This window comes from Phaethon lepturus, unplaced genomic scaffold, assembly GCF_000687285.1.
Source record: "Phaethon lepturus isolate BGI_N335 unplaced genomic scaffold, ASM68728v1 scaffold39730, whole genome shotgun sequence".
Lineage (NCBI taxonomy): Eukaryota > Metazoa > Chordata > Aves > Phaethontiformes > Phaethontidae > Phaethon > Phaethon lepturus.
Genome location: NW_010510543.1, coordinates 16302 through 37172, shown reverse-complemented (window position 1 = coordinate 37172; position 20871 = coordinate 16302).

The following is a 20871-nucleotide window of genomic DNA, read 5'->3' as shown; positions in this document are numbered from 1 at the left end:
CTGCAGTCACTTCCTACTGCTGGAGAGGCAAGGGGGTGTCTATTTATACCTTTGGTATATTGAAGCCAAAACAGTTGTACATTAAGGGCTAAGCTGTATTGTACCTTCACGAACCCAGCACAAAAGCTAAACAAGTTAACAGAAACAATACTGACATGGTTGTGAAGAATCTTAAACAAAACTTTCACCCTGGTGACCTACCCCCAACTAAACTGGTTCCAGTACTCACAGAGGCAGAACTAGCTAGAGCCAACCAGTTTTACCCAGCTTCTGTTTTCAAGATTAGAAAGTGCAAAACAAATGCAATTGTATCTTACAATTAAAAAAAAAAAAATTAGAGCAATTTTTTTTTGTTAACACAAGTAGAACCACAGTTTCAAAATTCATCTTGCACAGCAGCTGCCAACATTAAAGAGCAAACCTTGAATGTACTTGGACATTTTCCTGCTCCAGAATCCCTGTAGTTAGAAAACCAAGCACAATTAAATACAATTTATCTGGGAAGGCAAAGATCAAACCTTTCAGTGCACGAGGCCTGAAATTCAGAAGTTATTGGGACATCAACTCAAGAAGTATGCTTCTTTATGAAAATATTTTAGCTCACTACTGTGAGAGAAGGAACACTAAATGCACAACAGAAGGCAAGGCAGGGAAGTGGTTTTCTCCTTCCTCCCCCAATCTGTCTGTGCATGCAAGAGCCCAGTACATAAGGACAGTCTCAATGTCTCCTTCATTTTGGCAGCATCTGCTGTTTGTATGTCTGTCAACACAGCAACCAAAGCACAGCAGAATACCTGCCTCCTCTTCCCTGAGTTATAGAAAGGGAGTGCAAAGCTACAGAACTTGGCAGGTGGATCCAAGTGCAGGTGTTTGTATTGTTTTTTTATCTTGGTATTGCCTAAGGACCAACAGAACAGGGTCTCCATGTGCAAGATATTATGCACAGACAGTAGCACCTGGAACTACTTCACTTCCCCCCCACCCTTCCCTAAATCAAAGGCATTTCAAGTTTACACAGGACTTGACTATGGAAAAAATCCCTCCTTGGAAAAGCACTTTGTACAAGTGCTTCAATGCCTTCCCAAACTGGAACCAGTGTTTCTAAGGCTGGAAAATAGCTTTCCATAGAAAAAAAGATGAGTCAACACCTCACCATGGGAATCGCACATCGGGTGATCAAGTTCGTTCTCACTCACTCATATCTATCCACCCTTATATTTATTCATAGATAATTCCTTCCAAATCAAAAAGTGGGTATATGGGACAAATCAAGGGCAGACCTAGACTCAGTCCAAATCCTGCCTCCTCTCTATCTCCAGATAGATTTAATATACACAGTTAGATTCCAAGCTTTCCTTCTAGCAGGTCTGTCATTCTTGCCCCCACAAACTACAGCCACTTTCCCAGCGATGGCAAGCATGCTTGGTCACACATATCCATCTCATTCTTGTGGAAGGAAAACAGCCATCTCCCAAATCCCTCTCAAATGAGTTCTTTTTGGTTTCACTGCAAACCACTGAAGTCAGAGCATACGCAAACACCAGGAAGGCAGATTTCAATAAAGGTGGATTTAATAATTTATTTCACATCTTGAAATAAAGACTTCAGAACATGACTTGAAAAAATTTTATCTTGCACTGCAAAATGTAAAAATACAGCACGATTTTTTTTTTCCCCCACTAACAGATGCAGCAATTTATGTGGCTTCACCAAAGGTACCCAATCTGTGCAACAGCCAGACATCCCAGGCAGCATAGCTGGCATTACAGAGCTCCCTCATGGCATATAGACAACATCAATTCAGGCAATCCTTCCATTTCTTTGCAAGTCCGACTCTTCTCCATTTATTTTAGTGTAAAGGCAGTCTATGTGAAGCAGGACAGCATTCAGTGCATCTTTTATTGGCCAACACATCATACCTGGCTTTCCCCAAATGAGCAAAGCCCAGAAACATCTGTTTAACTCCCCTTCAAATCATGGCCAAAACAGGTGGCCATGTGTTTTCTTAAATTAGGAGCCTTAAGTCAGCGATTTTTAATATGCATATGTGTAATATGCTACATATATAAACTAACGATGACAAATGTTCATGCTTAAAAATCAGGTCTATGCATTTGTTCAAAACTGAGTATGTCTTAAGACAACAGCTTCACATGAGGTCTGAACAAACTCTGGGTGTGATGTTGCCAGTTCTCCTCTTCACACTGAGGTTGTACGGTCTCTGTGATCTGTATTCTATTTCACACATCCGCCAAAATCTTTCATTACCTTTTGGATTTAAGTTTGTATCCTGATAATAGGTAATCTGGATTAAGACATCCATAAAAAATGCCTAGGGAGCTACGTATGCGTGGATGACAGCGGAAGACTATTAGTAATGTCACCAACAAAAGCAATCACAGCACCTCCAGGAATAATAGTCTCCTGTTCTTCCACACCAGGATAATAACCATTAGTACACTCATTCTCATTTCCATGGACACTGGTTTAATCTATGTTGTTCTTCCCTTTCATCCCCCTGAAATACTAAACAAATGGCTCAGTCTCCACACAGTCTAGAACACCACCACGTTTCTGAGGAAAGCAAATAATAAAGCATCTAGATGGTCTGGCACCATGAATGCACAAATTTCACTACATGCCTTCATGTCAGTGTCAAGGACTTCCAAGATCAGGATTGTACTAAAAATGCTTTTGGTACATTGCAGAAAACAAGCAGAAGTTCATCTCCAGAAAACTGTTATTTACCACTAAATTACACTGGCTGGAATTGAGTGTTTGTTTTGCACAAAGGGTCTTCAAAGGGCAAAATATTTCTGCCCAATCCTGCATTCCCCACACATGCAATACACACACTTCATGGAAGGACGATAAGGAATTAAGCCTCTTGCACACTGAACGGATGAAAATGTCTCACAGCATTAGCATAGCCTCATGGTGCTGTTTACTCTTCTAGCTTGGCTGGCAAGAGAACAAGTAAGACAGAATAAAGGAAGAGCTAATTTCACAAGCAGAAGTACACGATAGTCTTTCTTTTCAAATTTTAGATTCTGCTGAGCATAGCAAAAATTTGCAGGACTTCAGATATGCCATTAATCATTTCAGAAAAAAAAAACAACAAGCCTTTATGGCAATCACTTCAGAAAAAAAACGTTATGGCTTTTGCTGTTGACTAGGAATATTACAGAATGAGTTACTGCCCTTCTTCACAAAAACTATTTTTAGAAGATACACTTATTAAAGAGTATCAAATATATTTAGAATCTCTAAGACCCTCCTCTTCAGCTTAAATAACAGAAACATTGTGCTTATAAAAAGTAACACACAAAACAAATGATCCTCTGTACTATGAAAAAAAGTTTAGATTAAAAAAATAATAATACAACCTTCAACATATAGCCAAGACCTCAACCGCAAACAAATGGAATGGAAAGAATCAGCAGAAAAGATGTGTTTTCACTTGTTCCTCAATTCTGATGTCAGAGGGAAATCTACTTACATAAATGAAATTACTCTTGATTTATGGAGAGGTAACATTAAAAACCAATAGGAAAAAAACAACAGACACATGAGAAAGCTTACAGAAAGACATAGAGATTTTTAAATCAAAGATGTTTTTAGAAACATTCACAAGCTTTTTGCTGAACTCAAGTTAGACAATTTTGTGTTTGTCTCTGTACAGAGATTCTTCAACTGCGACAAGAACAGCCCAATTTGGAGCGAGCAGCTGTCAAACCTGTTTATTTCCCAACCTTTAGTACATTTAGCAAGTCCTCATAACCCACAGTGGTTTCTGCTACATAGCCAAGAGTTCATCTCCTATTTGCAGTTGGCCATTGCAGGCTATTTTCTAGGCTAGTCTGTTTTCTAGACCAATAGGCACAGCCTAGAAGGCAGGTTCTTCCTGGAGTCTGCAGCAATGATGATCTCTATGATCCAAAAGGCTAGGGGATCTCAGTGAAAGCAATTTTTTCCCCCATGTTACAGGTTAGGGATCAAAAGCGGAGGTAAGAGAAAGAAGCGTGACTGCAATGACATCAAACACTTCTGAGAGCCTTGAAATAAAGGAGCTTATTGAGATCAGGAGCTCCCAGATGAGTAGGAAGCTGGAGACAAAAATAAGTCTTTTCCTTTTCACACCTCAGTGTCAGGAATTCAGAAATCCTTATTCAAATACTTGCAGAGGCAGCTGCCTATGTGTTTTGGGCCATCTCTTCCCCGTCTGCCAAATACAAGAGGGAGCTGAGAGAACAAGATGCTAATTACCCTTTCCCTCTTCCTCTGTTCAGATTCTGTGGTCCTACCCATGGGGATTTTGCTGTTCTTACCTTGGAAGGAGACAACTTGAGAATGCTCTCAAAACCTTATTTGCCTGAAAAACACACAATGGGTCTGTCTTCCACTAGTAAATAAACAGGTCTCACAAGCAGCCCACACACCATGTACAGATTAAAGCTAATTATGGCAATAAGACACATCTCAGGTTTCAGGCAGAAATCACAACTCTATCAATCAACATATGAGAATTTTTGGGGTTTTAAACACTGTTGATAACCTATCTTCAGTTGTCTGCAGCTCCCCTCTGCTCAGCCCACAGTAACATGCACCGCAAGACAAAACCTCAGAGATTATTTTGCTATTTTTTTTTTTTTCCCCAAAGTATCAAGACTCCAGAGAGGTAATCTTAACCTCTCCTTTAAACAACAAAGCAAAACCAAAAAAGACTCCGGTACACTGCCTATATCTGTCTTACGTCAATTCTCAGCATCATCTGCCAGGTTGCTGAGCATACAATCCTTCTTTTAGATTATTTATGTCTTTTGGGAAAAGGATGCATGCACACACTGTTGTTTCATTTTTGTTCTGTCAGATAAGTTCTGCTCCATATTGCAGAAAGGAGGAGGTTAAATGAGCCCAGACATCTCAAAAATTTAGGAGACACTCAGCCACAGCTAACCCTATTTTCCAAACACCCATATACATATTCTGATACACACACCAGTTCATCTCAACTGCACTCACCAGAAAGAAAGCAGACCAGGTAGTGGTTGAACTACAGCCTTGAATGACTGGCATTTTAAGCAAAAAAAGACATACTGAGTCAATTAATAATAAACAGAAACATTTCCACCACCCATTGTGTTTCAACATCTCCATTACAAAACCATTTCAAGTGGCTTGGACCTGGCAAGAGAGTTTGCAGCAAGCTGAAACTTAACTCACATTTATCCAGTACAGATGAGCCTTTTCTTTTTTCCTAGGAAAAAAAATTAGAGAAGAACCTTCTATGGCATTACCTCTAAATAGTACAGAGCAAACACTTCTATAGGTATTTAAATAAAAGTGGTTCTTTATGAGATACTGCAGCCTGGTCAATTAAGCACACACTCATAAAAAACATCTTACAGCACCATTATGTCAATTTGGTCAAACAACAGGCCAATACTTGACAGGCCAATTCTTGACACTTCAAGAGCAGCTGTGTGGCATTGAGAAATAAGTGTTTTCACAATGACTAGGCATACCAAAATCAACCAAGAATTTAGCCAATGTACCAGAACAACTACTTCAAATCCATTACAGTCTACTGGGCAAACACATGCACTAAAATAATAATAATTCAACTACGTCAATAACCCTTTTATTATGCTTTATACTCTTTGAATAAAAACCTTTGCAAGTTTTCAGGGTTCTCAAACATCAAATTTGGTAGTTATCTGGATTAGCAGCTGCCCACAGCACACCTGAACTTAAGACACAATTACAAAATTTTCCATGTCTGCCTAAAATGCAGAAAACTGCACTTAGATATGTTCCTGGTCAACACTGCCCATTGTCTCACAAGACAAACATACTTACTAACAAGTTTAAGTTCTCACACTATACTCCATACATTGCTCCCTTCTCCTTCCATATCCATTTGTTACCTCATGAGAAAGTCCCACGCCATGGTGTGGGTTGAACTTCCCCCAGAGCCGACAGGTCTTACTAACTGAAGTATTTTGAGCGTTCACTGACTCAGTCTTAAGAAACACCTGCATACACCAGAAATCACAGAAAAAAAATAAAACACAGCCAACAGAAAATAAACACTTTGGGGACCCAAAACAGTCACAACGAATCTTTTACTTGATTTGAAACAAGGCTTCTATCTTCTGTTCTGTACTTTAGTGCACTTCATGCTGCAACGACAATATGTGGAAGCAAGACAAGGAAGTATGGCTATATGGTAAAAGGGAAAAAACACATAAAAGGTATTTGCGACATGATGGGATATCTTGACATACTGAGGGCTTGTCACATGACACTCCTATATTTCATGTCTAATCTCAGAAAGTAAGAAGGTAACGTTGATAAGACACACATCTGTAAGAGAACCAGGCATATGACCAACATTTTCCATTAAAACAACAGTGTTTTGGGGTCTCAATGGGAAACATGCAAGTGTTTAAAACTCTCTCAAAAATCAAAACCTTTACTGATCTCTTGCAAACATACCTGTTGAATGATCTGCATATGTTGGCTTATCTCTCCCAGCTTTTAGGAGTAACTAAGCCAAATTTCTGCCAAGAGCATAGTCTTGTATTTCACTCGAAGCCTAAGTAGTACATAGTCCAGTTTCCCTAAGCGAATTTGAATAAATGGAGACACAGTGTGGATGTTTGTACACACACTTAAAAACAACTGAAAAAACCTGCCTGCTGGAGCAATAACTGCATTGCCATGTTCCAGATAGCTCTGAAAACACTGTCAGTGCTCAAAAAGCAATGTGTAATGAAGAACTGTCCTCCCTACCTTTAAGCTTGCTTGGTTTGAAAAGAGCGAAAAAACAGTCTGCCATTACAACAACTACATGGGACTTTCTGCATAAATCTTGTTTTGTGACACAAGAAAACCAACTGTTTCCTTTTACGTAATTTGTCAGAAGTGAGTGACGAAACTCAAAGGTTAAGACACCAACTGCCATTCTCATGAGTAGCAAAAGTCCTAACAACCTTGAGTTTATATATGCAACCCAGGAACATCAAAAATTGTATTTCTACATGTTAAGTCAGCACCAATGCCAAGGAAGCTGCTGTAATCTGCCTTTACGCTGCTGTACACTGTTCTTCCCCCTGCTGTCCTCTCCCGAGGGCCAGAAACAAACATTCATGCAGCCACATGGTTATTTGCTGGGTTATTTTTCAATCAGATGAACTCTCCCATTTGGTTCACCACATCGTTCACAAATGCTTGTACCAGCACGTAGCAGCACGCAAAGTGAAGGTAGGAATGAGCAACCAGGGTGAGAAAGCTGAAGCGGGATGTTATCAAATATAAAATCCCAGGCAAAGCAAGCATATCACACTACTAGCATGGAAGTCTTGAAAGCCAGACATGTTTAAGACTCATTCATTAGGGAAGCTGAAGCATGAAGAGAAAAGAGGGAACAGGGATTGTGTTTAGCACCTGACAATGCAGTTAGGTACCCAGCAGCATGGTTAAGCACTTTTGTAAACACCACTACATACCTACGCAGCTTTCCAGTTCTGCTCTCAAAACAGAACTAGGAGAACCCTCAAGTGAACTCCGGGTCCGAACAAGTTCAGCAGCCAAACTTCTTGCAGACTTCAGACAGGTTAGGGCATCCCACAAACAATGCTCCCATTCAGACAGCTTCCACCCGTGTACTGACACTGGGAGGGCTTTGACAAAGGGAGATACCCAGCTGCCAACAGGCCCCTGACATGAGCACCAGCACCAGTGCAGCTGGGCTGCAGAACAAGGGAAGAGAATGGTACAATAGCAGGCAACCTCCACACAGCTTAGGTTGATGTAGGATCACGTCCTCAAAAACTCTGGCAACAAAAGACCCTCCCCAGCATTCAGCACACTCTTTACAAACTGCATAACAACGTCTGAGGCAAGACAACTCAACTCTAGGAGAAACACTTCCCCTCACCAGTGTCAACGGAAATAATGGCAGTAAATCAAACCTGTGGAATGCCCAGTGTGGCCAGGGACCCCCAGAAAGGTCCTTTCAATCTGAACAAGACCCCAGAACTAAGTTACCAAGGATAGTCACTGGGTGAGAGAGCATAAAAAGCTGTTCCTCTCATCCCAAGCTCTGAGTTCAAGAGAACCCAGTGCTGTTTATTAGCTTTTGTCCTTCCCTTTCCTTTTACAGGGCTTTTATGGCATACACAGCTATTTTAGCTTGATCCAAAAGTATAAGGAGAGAGAACATGACCCAGAAAGTGTCATGTCATGTCATTTCAGGGTACACTAAAAGCTGCTTTTTAGCAGCTCTAGAAGGGCGAGTTGAAGCACAGTTACAACACAAGCAATACAAGAACGGGTGGCGTAGAAAACAGAGGAAAAGAAGTATTTTTCAGAATTGCTAAGAATAAAAGAGCCAAAAATCATGTCACATTATTTCAGAATATTTTAAACAAAGCATACAAGATTACTTTACAGGCAAGTCCTTCCACAGTAGAAACAGAAGGCAACACAACTAAACAGAACAAATTTAGGCATTTGAAACAAGTCACAAAGTCACTGGGAGCTTATCATTTAAAGAGCACCAAGGAGAGGAAAAGACACCTCTATACCAATTAAGTAGTAGCTCATGATCCCTCTCCAATGTGATACAGTTATGAAAAGGCACATGCAACCCAAGGATGTATCAGAAGAGCTGCTGCTGTCAGAAAGACAGAGTTACCAGCAGATGTGAGGAGACTTCACCTGAAATGACATGTGCAGTTCTGGTCACTCACACTCAAAACAGATGAGCTCAGCCTATAAATGCAGAAAAGGACAACTAGGGTGATCACAAGATTGGCTTATCAGGATACAACAGAAAAAGCTACTTAAACTAAAACAAACAGGTCCAACCAGTAGAGTAAAAATTTATACTGGAAACTGTAGTTCTCACCAGCCACAATAGTGAGAGTCTGGAACCACATCCAACAGAAATAACAGGGAAAAAATTAGTTTCAAAATGAAGTTTTATAAGCTCATGAGGAAGATTTGATGACCTGATTGTCTTCAACAGGTAACTAGATATGATAAGCAAGAAGGTGCCTCCAGTTCTATCTATGGTCCTAGCTATGTGCTCTAAATTCTGAAACACAGAGACAATGACAACTCAGGAAGAAAAATAAAAAAGGAGAAAGAAAAATTAATTTTGGTGAAAATACTGAAATATTATATGCATCTTTGAATACCAAAACATTTTTGTTAAAGGATGACATGCATGGCACAGATGTTCAAGCATCTGCTCCTTCTGCTCATAACAGAAATAACTCCTAACCATCAGTCTAAAGCAGTCTTTCATAAATTACACAGATTCATATTCTTTTATCAATAGCCTATTAATTTATCTTATCTGGCATAAACTATAATACATATATGTCTCACAGATCCAAACTAGATTCACTTGGATCAATTTTTTCACCTTGAGGAAAAAGAGAGAAGGTAAGATCATATCATTCTGCTTTTCTTTAATAGCTGATGCAATAGCACAGAAGAAAACTAGAAAGTAAGCATTCTCAGCTTGTCTTATTTCAGACAGTACACGTAATATATAATTTAATATGGATATACATTTTACTAGTATGTAAAAAAAAAATCTTCTGGTAGCAAGTAGCTGTTAGGTGATGCGTACTTCTGTACACCTTGTACTACCTTAGCTCACAAGTAAAACAAGTTTAGATGACTTCTGTGCAGCAAAAGGTGGTGGTCATGACTCAACAAATCATCATTCCCACCTCTTCATCAGTCTATTACAGTCTTAGGGAAACAACTGCTTCTCAAGACTGCTGCCTTTTCAGCGAGACAGACCAAAAGCACCAGTAGCCTTTGACTGCTAAGGACTCAGTAACATTTTTGTGGTTGAGAGCACACCGGTTTCCCAGACTAGCGTAGGTAATGTTACATCATATCCCAACTCCCTACCGGAATTTCAATTGATTGGGGCATTATTCATTTCCTGCCCTAAAGCACCATTTAGAATGACTTGCTAAATCTCTGTTGCCTTTACTATTAGAATTTGAATAGCTACATGTCAGAGAAGGAAGAATGATCTCTACGCAGTCCTTAAACACTGTACAGAGCAGAGTCTAAAAACATTAAGTTGCAGAAAATGTCATCAGAAGAAAAACAAACAAAAAACCCAACTCAATAACATTTTATTGCCATCTTTAATCCAAATACAGACTTAATCCTTCAAGAAATAAGCCTGGGCAAGTATCTTTAAAAAAGACAGGCTGGCATTTTAAGAAAAAGAAAAAAACACTTGCAGAGAATAAAAAGTTTGTGCATTCCTATTTTTGAAAAGGGGGGGGGGAATCTTTGACATGCAAGATACATACAATTTAAAAAAAAATATTCTAACAAACTCTTCAGGGCTTGCTGAACAAGTTCACACCAACATCATCACACACAGCAGTGCAAGGGACCCCCAGGGTCATTCCCTGCATTTCTACAGAGCCATGTGTCAGACTGTCCAGAGAAACCTGCAGAACATTTGCCCGTGAACGGGGTCACACAGAGCTCTGCAACCCAGCCCTAAGGTTTTGACAAATCTACTTGGTTTGTAACCTCAAAAAATTAAAGGAGATGTAAATGAACACAAAAACAAGTAAGGTATCTCTTGTTGCAATGCTTATGTAGGAGTGTCCATGCTAGCCTTGTGCCTAAAGCTCATTTGTGTCATATCATTTCCCAGAGCAGGCACTTTTGATCCACTAATGATCTTAAGCATCAGAGGCACCTTATCATGCTCTGTGGCTGCAGTCTCTGAAACTGTAGCACTAATAAAGGCCAGTTACTAGAGCTACAGGTTTAGTTTTAGTTTCTGTAACCCAAGAGATTTTTATTGCATTTTCTTGAAAAGCTCCTTTATCTCACCAATCTTCATTGTATAAGTGCAAAGGAGATATTAATTAGAAAATGCCAACAGTAGCAACTGAAACAGCTTCCCCGCCTGCCTAGTCTCATTTGGGAATCTCCTACTTGCTACCAATTTTTAAGGGTCATTCCTCACTCCATTTTCACATAATCCCTAAACAACCATTATCACATCTTTTCTCAGCATGAGATAAAATATAGGCTGTGCTTCATAAACACTGGAGACCTTAAGATTACATTCTTGGTGGGACACAGCATGATAAATATTTCAGGGATGTCTTGAAATACCCTACAATATACAACACGTGGCCAATGAAACAACCTCAAAAACAAATATGTTTTGAATTATTAAAAAAAGAAAGGGAAAAAAACAAAACCTCCTCCCCCTTATCCCACACTGGCCATTGAGCAGGTCAGATAGCAATTTCCTTTTTAAGGGTGGCAGAGATCCTGACCCACTTAAAGTCTGGTGGGGAACATTTTTTTTTGCACTGAAAGCTTAATCATTTAAAAAAAGTTTTTTCCTCAAGCGTAAAAAACAAGTGGCAATTGCTATTTTAGTATATTAAACCCGTTGATGAACATCATGCAAACTTTTTGAAGTTACATTGTAAGGTCACATTCAATGCAACTACTTTTAGAAGAAGGCATTAAACAAAAATAAGGAGGACCTGTCAGACTTTCACTAGCTATGCTGGCATCTCAATCATTTCCTACAGATTGTAGGGAAGAAAAACCCAGCCCTATTTCAGTGAAGTTGGAGGTAGCTTCACAGGTTATCAAACAGGACTCTAAGTGAGCAAATACATTGCTCACCATACGAAAGACATAACACAAACTGTTCTCTCAAAGTTGCAACACATTTCAAACAATTTTGCCATGATGAAAATTTGTGATGCATATTCATCCTTTTAGTATTTAATAGTAGGAGAGACAACAAGGAGAATCAGTTGCACAATGTGGGAGCAAGAAGCAAGACCACATGTATTAATGGAGGATCAAAATGACAAAAGCAAAAAAAAATTCTATTTTAACAAAATACATTATATTCTTGTTTGTATTTATATCAGTACCCGTGACAACACAAACCGCACTACCTCAGTGCGGTTACTCAGCAGTGGATGCAGACACCAGCATAAGAGTCTGCAGAGGATACAGGGAGGACGACACACAGCTGGCTCCCCACACTGGTAAGCTGATCACAATCAAAATGTTGTCAAACGATCTGAAGTCAGATAAATATCCACAAATCTGTTCTTCATTATGTAGAGTTCCTCCCATGCATAAACGAAACTCAGAGCACAAATCTGCTGGGCATTTGTGTGTGGCTCGTTATTTGTGTGTGCAAATAGCTTGGAAGAAGTATTTTTGAATGCCTGTTTTAGCATAAACCCCACCTGCCACTCTCTGTAGGACTGGTTTAACTTACTTGTTTTGCAGAATATTTTTGTTCATTCCTATCTCTGCATAACATTAACTGAAAAAAAAAGTTCTCAAAATTTCCATTCACTACTTCAGCTGTAAATATCATGCAGACAACCAAACCCCACCATTATGCATGGCTACAGCCTTATGCTCTGTGGCACCACAGCCCACTAGTCCCACTGATTAAGTAAAGAACCACCAAAAACAAGTGAGGAAATGGAAATCTGGCCCAAGATTCAGATGATCAGGTCCAGAGAGTATTTGAGCTTATCTGTTTTATCCAAACATCAGCTGAGAAGCATTCAACAATACTGCAGGTTCTCTCATAAACACCACGCTGGTCCATAATTATACGTGATCTGTGTGCGTATTCAAAAGCAGCATTTATTTAGGCTCACAACAGCTATATTAAAGCCATGTGTAAAGTACATTGTTCCTGGTCTGAGAAACAGTGAGGAGTATTTTCCTTATCCACATAAATCATACACAATAAATGCCTGATATATCGTCTAGTGCCACTAAAGCAGTCAAATTAAAACAAATCAGGAGAGTATACCCTTGAGCGCATAACTCTATGAAGACTGAAAGCCTTTGAACACAAAATTTTATGCTTTTTATATGCTCCTAGCCTCATTCAAATAATAAGCTTAAACACAAGAAAGAAAAGGATTTCTTCATCCATCACCACACACTCAAAGAAAAAAATCAACACATCTATTTTCCACGTGTATTTTTGGTTCTGCAGAGCCTCCAAGAAAGCCACAGCCATTAGCAAATTCCATGATGATCAACAGATTGGGGGACCCAGCAAAGAAACCCAAAAGCACAACGTATCGGTTTTTCAGAAAGCAATGACCCCTCCGATTTCTGACATTTTGGAGGGGCCCATTTAATGCTGACTACCTTTAACTTTCCTGGCCAAAGCAAACTGCATATGCACAAAACATAAAATTCTCTCTATTCAAAAAAAGAACTAAGGAGATCACAGGATGTGAATTATCTACTCTCACCATTTTATGGAATTATGTTTTACAAAGAATTACTGAGCTCAATCCTGCAAGCTCAATAAGCTAATTTGCAAGCTCCTCAAGGCACAAAGTGTCCTTGATGTCCTACGGGGATAACCTGGGCAAACAAGGTTCCTTCCACCAGCACTTAGGGACTACTTTTCAGAATAGCTGTGTGAAGTTTGAATTTTTCAGATTTGAAAAAGCATGAGCTCAGCACTGTGGTACACACCTAGGTAGGTAGTGACATTTAGGTAGGGCCATGACTGTTCTGTAACATGCTTACACAGACAACTTTTCCCATTTCAGGGTTCATTCCCTTATTTATAGATAAAACTAGCATCTAAAAAAAAAATTAAGGTCCTTCTCTGATTCAGTTTTACCGCTGTAGCTCAGAAGTGCTAGAAAGATCTTTTGCCACAGTCTGTCCTTGCAAGATATAGTCCTTCAACTCATCACCAATACCTATGATTATCAGTCTACTTCATTTGAGTCCACGCTTCTGCTATTTATAATACAATTTTAGTAAGTTCTCTAAAACTCTCAGATCCCCATGAACTTAAGCCACCTTCTTAACTTTGCAATTTTTATCTAAAGGCCAATCCAAGCTGCTTCCACCCCCTAAAACCACATGCAACATTTTGGATAGAGGTACAAGCATGTTCTACTGTTTATGAGCATTTTCTCCAAGAAACATTACCATGCTACAGAAAAGCAATCATCTTACCTAATTCCACCATGGACATAAGCCAAGTTTACCAGTCAAAAATAAAAAAAAAAAGAATCCAAAGATAAGGAAGAGGTGCATTGTTTGTAGATATTGAAGATTACACCCTGGCTATTGTGGCTACCACACACCCAACAATTAAACCCTGAAAAGAATCCAGTTGCCTGCACAGGCTGTGGTTCACAACTGATGGTGCCATTGCGCAACAGAAGTATTTGAAAAGCAACTACAGACTTTTGCATTTACAGCCTATCAGCCTACCCAGGGCAGAAAACACCATACTGGGTGTCTTCCTTGGAAAACGCTGTAAAACAAGTTTGGTGACACTCACTGCAACTCAACCTGAATTCAATGTACAAAGTTAATGAGTCTAACAAGATTGCCTAGGAAAAAAAAAATGCTACGGTTTGTCATGAAAATCAAAGACCAGGCCACGTTCCCAAGATGACTGAACCCAACATAGAAAGAAACACACGTCTGTCTGTACTGGTGAAGCATAACCACTACCATCTTCCCTCAGCAATCCAGTTAACTGGGACAGAGTGGATGTCAGCCCCAAAACGGGAACCATCACCCTACTCTATTTAGCTTGCCAACAGGGCTCGACAGGGTTATTAGAAATAAATGTGTAAATTAATTCAATGATCCTAGGGACGTACATAAGATTCTCACTTCTTTTCCTTTCTTTTAGGAGGCCTTTACATGTCATCTTATGGTTTGTGCCGTATCATCACCCCCACTATGGCATGCTGAGTCTTCAAAACCATTTTGTGTTTAAAAAATAGAATACATGACTCAGATGGTTTAAAGACCTATTTGCTTACTCAAAAAAATACTCCACCCCAAAATATCACCTCTAATAGCAATTTATATTATAGTTTCCAGAACTGCCAAGTACTTGGCTGCAAAACTTCTAAGCGATGGAAGTAAAGAAAACCTAGTACTTCACAGGTGCCTTAAGAACCGCAGAAATCAGCACTATTAAACACCCCAAGGGAACTTCCTTTCTGATCGGCCCTTACATAAATTTAATGCAACCGAACACCAAGGTGATCAATTTTCAGCTTTTATCTGAAAGTGATGCCATGGAAGAAAGACTCTCTCCCCCACAAAGGGTTATTTCCACTGGTCATTCCCTCTTATCTGGTTGCTGAAGAACTTGACAACACTGATTCAAACACTCTCACTTCTCAGGGCACCTGCCCTCAACAACACAGATACAATCACACACAACTGCTACCCAGACTGTATATGTGGAATTAAACCTCAGTCAAATTCTCATAGGCTTTAAAGGATAAAGCGTTAAAACTGTGGGAACATGTAGAATCATACAATAGTTTGGGTTGGAAGGGACCCTTAAAGGTCACCTCGTCCAACCCCCCTGCAGTGAGCAGGGACATCTTCAACTAGAGCAGGTTGCTCAGAACCCCATCCAGCCTGACCTGGAATGTTCCCAGGGATGGGGCACCTACCACCTCTCCGGGCAACCCATTCTGGTGTTTCACCACCCTCGTTGTGAAAAACGTCTTCCTTAGATCTAGGCTAAATCTGCCCTCTTTCAGTTTAAAACCATTACCCCTTGTCCTATCGCCCTGCTAAAAAATCTGTCCCCATCTTTCCTACAGGCCACTTTAAGAACTGGCAGGCTGCACTAAGGTCTCCCTGGAACATTCTCTTCTCCAGGCTGAACAACCCCAACTCTCTCAGTCTGTCCTCACACCAGAGCTGTTTCATCCCTCTGAGCATTTTTGTGGCCTCCTCTGGACCCACTCCAACAGGTCCATAGCTTTCCTGGGCTAAGGGCTCCAAAGCTGGATGCAGCACTGCAGGGGGGGTCTCACCAGAGTAGAGGGACAGAATCACCTCCCTCGACCTGCTGGCCACCATGTATAGTAGAGGTAGCTTGAATATAATCCTGTTTAATTGCATAAAGGTATGAATGCACTAGTAAGATAATAATATGCTTTGGTTCTGCTAGCTAGGCAGCAATTCTCACTCTGGGCACAAAGTCAAACAGCTCAAACTGTCACCAGCACCTGCATTGTACCCCCATCTACTCAGCAAACAGTTGACAGTGAAAGACAAACCCATGTGATTTCTGCTCTGCAGCTTTTAGCGAAACCAGTTTCAAGTGAAGCTAAACAGTCCATTAAATAGCCATGCCAGAAGTTGTTCTTTGTTTTTGACAATATACAATTGTCACTTTTTCTGTCCCCAAGACACCCATTTAAGAGGCATGTTAAAACTCAATACTCCATCATAGGTAAGTTAAAAATGTGTGTGTAAGCTGTAAACCGTTGCTTAGCCATTCTCAGACATAACATGTCAAAATGTGAATACGTTCAGGACTTCTTTACTATGCAAAAAATCTGGTCTAATCCTCCAGGCAGCTACTACTGGAGAGGTAAGCTGGCTTCATGGCCCTCTGGGACTAGAGGTCTCAAGGAAGGAAGAGAAACAAAACCTCAATATTTGGTAGGCTTCAAGAAGGTCTTGGATTCAGCTCCACATACTTATCTGAACAGTTCCACAGGTATCACCAGTAAACAAATCTCTGTTCATTACTGTTTGCAAGATTAGGCTCCTCAAGACAATGGTCTACTGAAAGTAAAAAAACAAAAAAACACTACAGAGAAAGGGGAAAAGAAAGTCAAAAGACAGATCCAGACACCTGAGAAAATGCTTATTACGTGCACTGGATAATTCCCATATAATTGAAGTTTTTGCTTTCCCTAGAAACACAGTGTGTATCTAGGACTGCCCAATGTTCCCCTCTGCAGCAGCCCTAGCAGCAAGGCCATCCTTACATCAAATATTGTGGAAAACTCATCAGGCATTACTTTTCAGTATTTGCTACAGGCAAATACTCTCTAGCCTTTGTTCAAAAACAAAGGCTATAAAGGAGTAATAGAATATTAAAGGGAAATTTGAACACTCTTTTAGAAAAGTGAGAGCCTAAACTTGACATAAAACTCAGCACAACAGACTACAACTCCACTCTGTTCTACTTGGCAATACCAGCAAGGATCTTTCTACCGCAAAAAAAAAAGTTGTATTTTTTCCTGTTCTGCAGGAATGACTTGTCAACCATCAAATTCACACAGCAGAAAAATGAGGACAACAACTGCATTGCCGAAAGGACTGGTCCAAGACATGGAGTCTTTCACTCCATGTTCTGGAGTCTGAAGTGTACATATTTGGGCAAAATACCAAAAATACAAAGACACTCACTCTTGGTTGTCCTTCCTGAAGATCACCCTGCTGCAAAGGTCACACGGCAGAAATGCTTCCTCTGTATTTCATAGGCTGCTGATGCCACCTGGGGAAAATGCGTCAAGCCAGTCACTCCCAGAGCATTAAGGAAAACCGGTTACAAGACAAAAGCTTTCCTCAACTTTGAGGAGTGTTTACAAATGTGATGAATGCCAGTGTGTCCTAGCATGCCAGCTTGAAAATAAATCAAGCACCTGGCCCTCAGCACAAAAGGCTGACTCACCTGTACGGCACCTATTACCCTTTGAAAAGACCCCAAGTTTAGTGCTCCAGGGACACAAAGTGCTTTCAGGAGGCTAACAGGAGGATGACCTTTCCTCATCCTTCTCTCCACCTGCACACACCACTGGTCAGAGCTCTGGGATGGCTTCCCAAGCCAGGGGACAAAAATGACTTGCATACATGAGATCACTCTCTGATACCGCACAAACATCTCCTGACACCAGTCCACCTACCCTGCTCCAAGCAGGGAAAAGAAAAACAGCAGAGCCACAAATACAGTTGCCAATTGCTTAAACTTACACTCCATGAAGCTCTATCGTCATCCATCCCATCCTGCAGCTCCACTGAAAAATAATGCATAAAACTGAGCAAGCACTTTAGCACAAGACACCGCATCAACTAAGTCAGAAGGAAATTATGCTTTTCTTGTTCCCACTATATCTTCACCTTCCCTGCTCAAATTTGTTTGCTTTTTGGACTACAGCTAATTCAAGGATTTCTCCTTTCCCTGCACAGAACTATGAGTTGGGACTCATGAAAGGTCTTCTGCCTACTAACAATGTAAACACTGCTCAAAAAAAAAAAAAAAGAGCGAGAAGAGAAAAAGCAACTTGACAGTTGTGATGCATCAACTAGAAAACTTGCTTCATTGTCATTCCCACTACAGTCCAAATAGATTTTGCTTTGTATTACCTTCACATTCCTTTATATGGAGAAGAAAAATAAGCAAAATGAAAACCATCACTCTTACCAAGGACCACGTTGTGCAGTGATCCTGAGTAGTATTTCATACCAGCTTTTCACTCACACTGGTATCACTGCTAGAAGGCCACTGTAAACCAAATCCCTCTGCCCAAGCTTTGCAAGGACTATGAAAAGATCTGAATGAGAAGAGATCTGAAAACTCTCTCCACTTCAAGGAGAAAGCTGTATGCTCCTCAACATACCTCTTTGCAAATTGCAACACTTCCAGTAACCCACAAAGTGATCTTTTCATTCTCAGGAACATAAACTTTATATAGCATGAAGAGACAGTTCCTTGAAATTTGTTTAAGCTAAATCCAAATCCAAGCTATATGGTGGTCGAGCAAAAGAAAAACGGAGCTTCCGCATGCTCAGGCTGTCAACTAAAACAAACATCTTAACTCCCACAGTATGTATTGGGGAAACTGTGTGGGATCATCTGAGATCAAAGTTTTTTTCTGTATGGCTGCCACACATCTTGTGGGGGTTTGACCTTGGCCAGACATCAGGTGCCCAGCAAAGCCACTCTGTCACTCCCCTCCTCAGCTGGACAGGGGAGAGAAAATACAACAAAAGGCTTGTGTGTTGAGATAAGGACAGGGAGAGATCATTCACCAGTTACCGTCACAGGAAAAACAGACTCGACTTGGGGAAATTAATTTAATTTATTGCCAATCAAAATCAGAGTAGAGTAGCGAGAACTAAAACCAAATCTTAAAAAAACACTTTCCTCCACCTCTTCCTTCTTCCCCGGCTCAACTTCACTCCCGATTTTCTACCTCCACCCCCCGAGCGGCACAGGGGGATGTGGAATGGGGGTTACGGTCAGTTCATCACACACTGATGAACAACCTCACCATGGGCTTCCCCACAGGCTGCAGGGGAATCTCTGCTCCGGCGCCTGGAGCACCTCCTCCCCCTCCTTCTGCACTGACCTTGGTTTCTGCAGAGCTGTTTCTCTCACATACTCTCATTCCTCTCTCTGGCCGCAATTGCTGTGTGCTGGTTTTTTTCCCCTTCTTTATGTTACCCAGAGGTGCCGCCACCATCGCTGATGCGCTTGGCCTTGGGCAGCAGTGGGTCCATCCTGGAGCCGGCTGACACTGGCTCTGTTGGACACAGAGGAAGCTTCCAGTTGCTTCTCACAGAAGCCACCCCTGTAGCCCACCCCACTACCAAAACCTTGCCACACAAACCCAATACACACCTACATGGCCACTTTACGCTGTAGGAATGCTACCAAGACAGCGCTCTCCTGGCACAGCACTGAAGCTATCAAAGGCATATACAAGTACCTAATAAAAAGGTTTCTTTCTTTATTTTTACCGGCATCATGTATGGTTACTACAAGTGCAGGGTAGACCCTAGTCCTACAATGGTTTATCCTACTCTTAAATCTGGGCTGCCGTAGTTTCCCACCCCATATTCAAGTCCCTGTACCTGTACAGCAGCACGTACACCCAGGAACAGTACAAAGGAGCTAATTCAACTGATAACTAGTCTAAAACCCCAAAATGGATCACCTCCCTGAACGGGTTCACCATTCAGAAAAAGGGGTAGGAACACAAGGATGGGACAGGCATGTGACACAGGGAATATCTGGACTCCAATTAGCTGGAGTGACCATGGAGACTCAAGTGGAAGTCACAGACACATGTAGCCAGCATTTTTTTTTTTTTTAAGTTTTTTTTTTTTAAACCACACCACTGCTGCTCTTCTCTTCCTGTCACCTTTATACATAAAAGGTTCAATCAGTGATGTCAGATGTCTTCATGTACAAAGCATAAAAATACTTTGCACCAACAAGGCCAGTCAAAGTTCGGATGTGCTAGAAGCAGAGTGTGGGAAGAGTCAAAACATTTTGAGTGCAAGCAGTAACGATACCACTGAAAGGGCACGATCACAGTTGCTTGGCAAGGTGCAATCCTGCTGTTCATGACTCAGCTTAAAACGGCATAAACAAAACCTGCAAGTGAAGGCGCAGGGCTGCCAAAGCGTCCCAAAAAACACACAGAGGACCCACAGAAGACACACAGAAGGGCAGCTGCACAATAGGTTTTCTCTGGTAGCAAAACAGGCCTTGCTGCTGCATGCAGTGCCCTGTACTCAGCACCAGTGAGGCCACACCTCGAACACTGTGTTCAGTTTTGGGCCCCTCACTACAAGAAGGATGCTGAGGTGCTGGAGCGTGTCCAGAGAAGGGCAACGAAGCTGGTGAGGGGTCTGGAGCACAAGTCTGATGAGGAGCAGCTGAGGGAACTGGGGTGGTTCAGTCTGGAGAAGAGGAGGCTGAGGGGAGACCTCATTGCTCTCTACAACTACCTGAAAGGGGGTTGTGGTGAGGTGGGTGTTGGTCTCTTCTCCCCAGTAATTAGCGACAGAATGAGAGGAAATGGCCTCAAGTTGCAGCAGGGGAGGTTTAGACTGAGTATTAGGAAAACTTTCTTCACCGAGTGGTCAAACATTGGAACAGGCTGCCCAGAGAGGTGGTGGAGTCACCATCACTGAAGGTGTTCAAAAAACGTGTAGACATGGCACTTCAGGGCGTCGTTGAGTGGGCATGAGGGTGTTGGGTTGACGGTT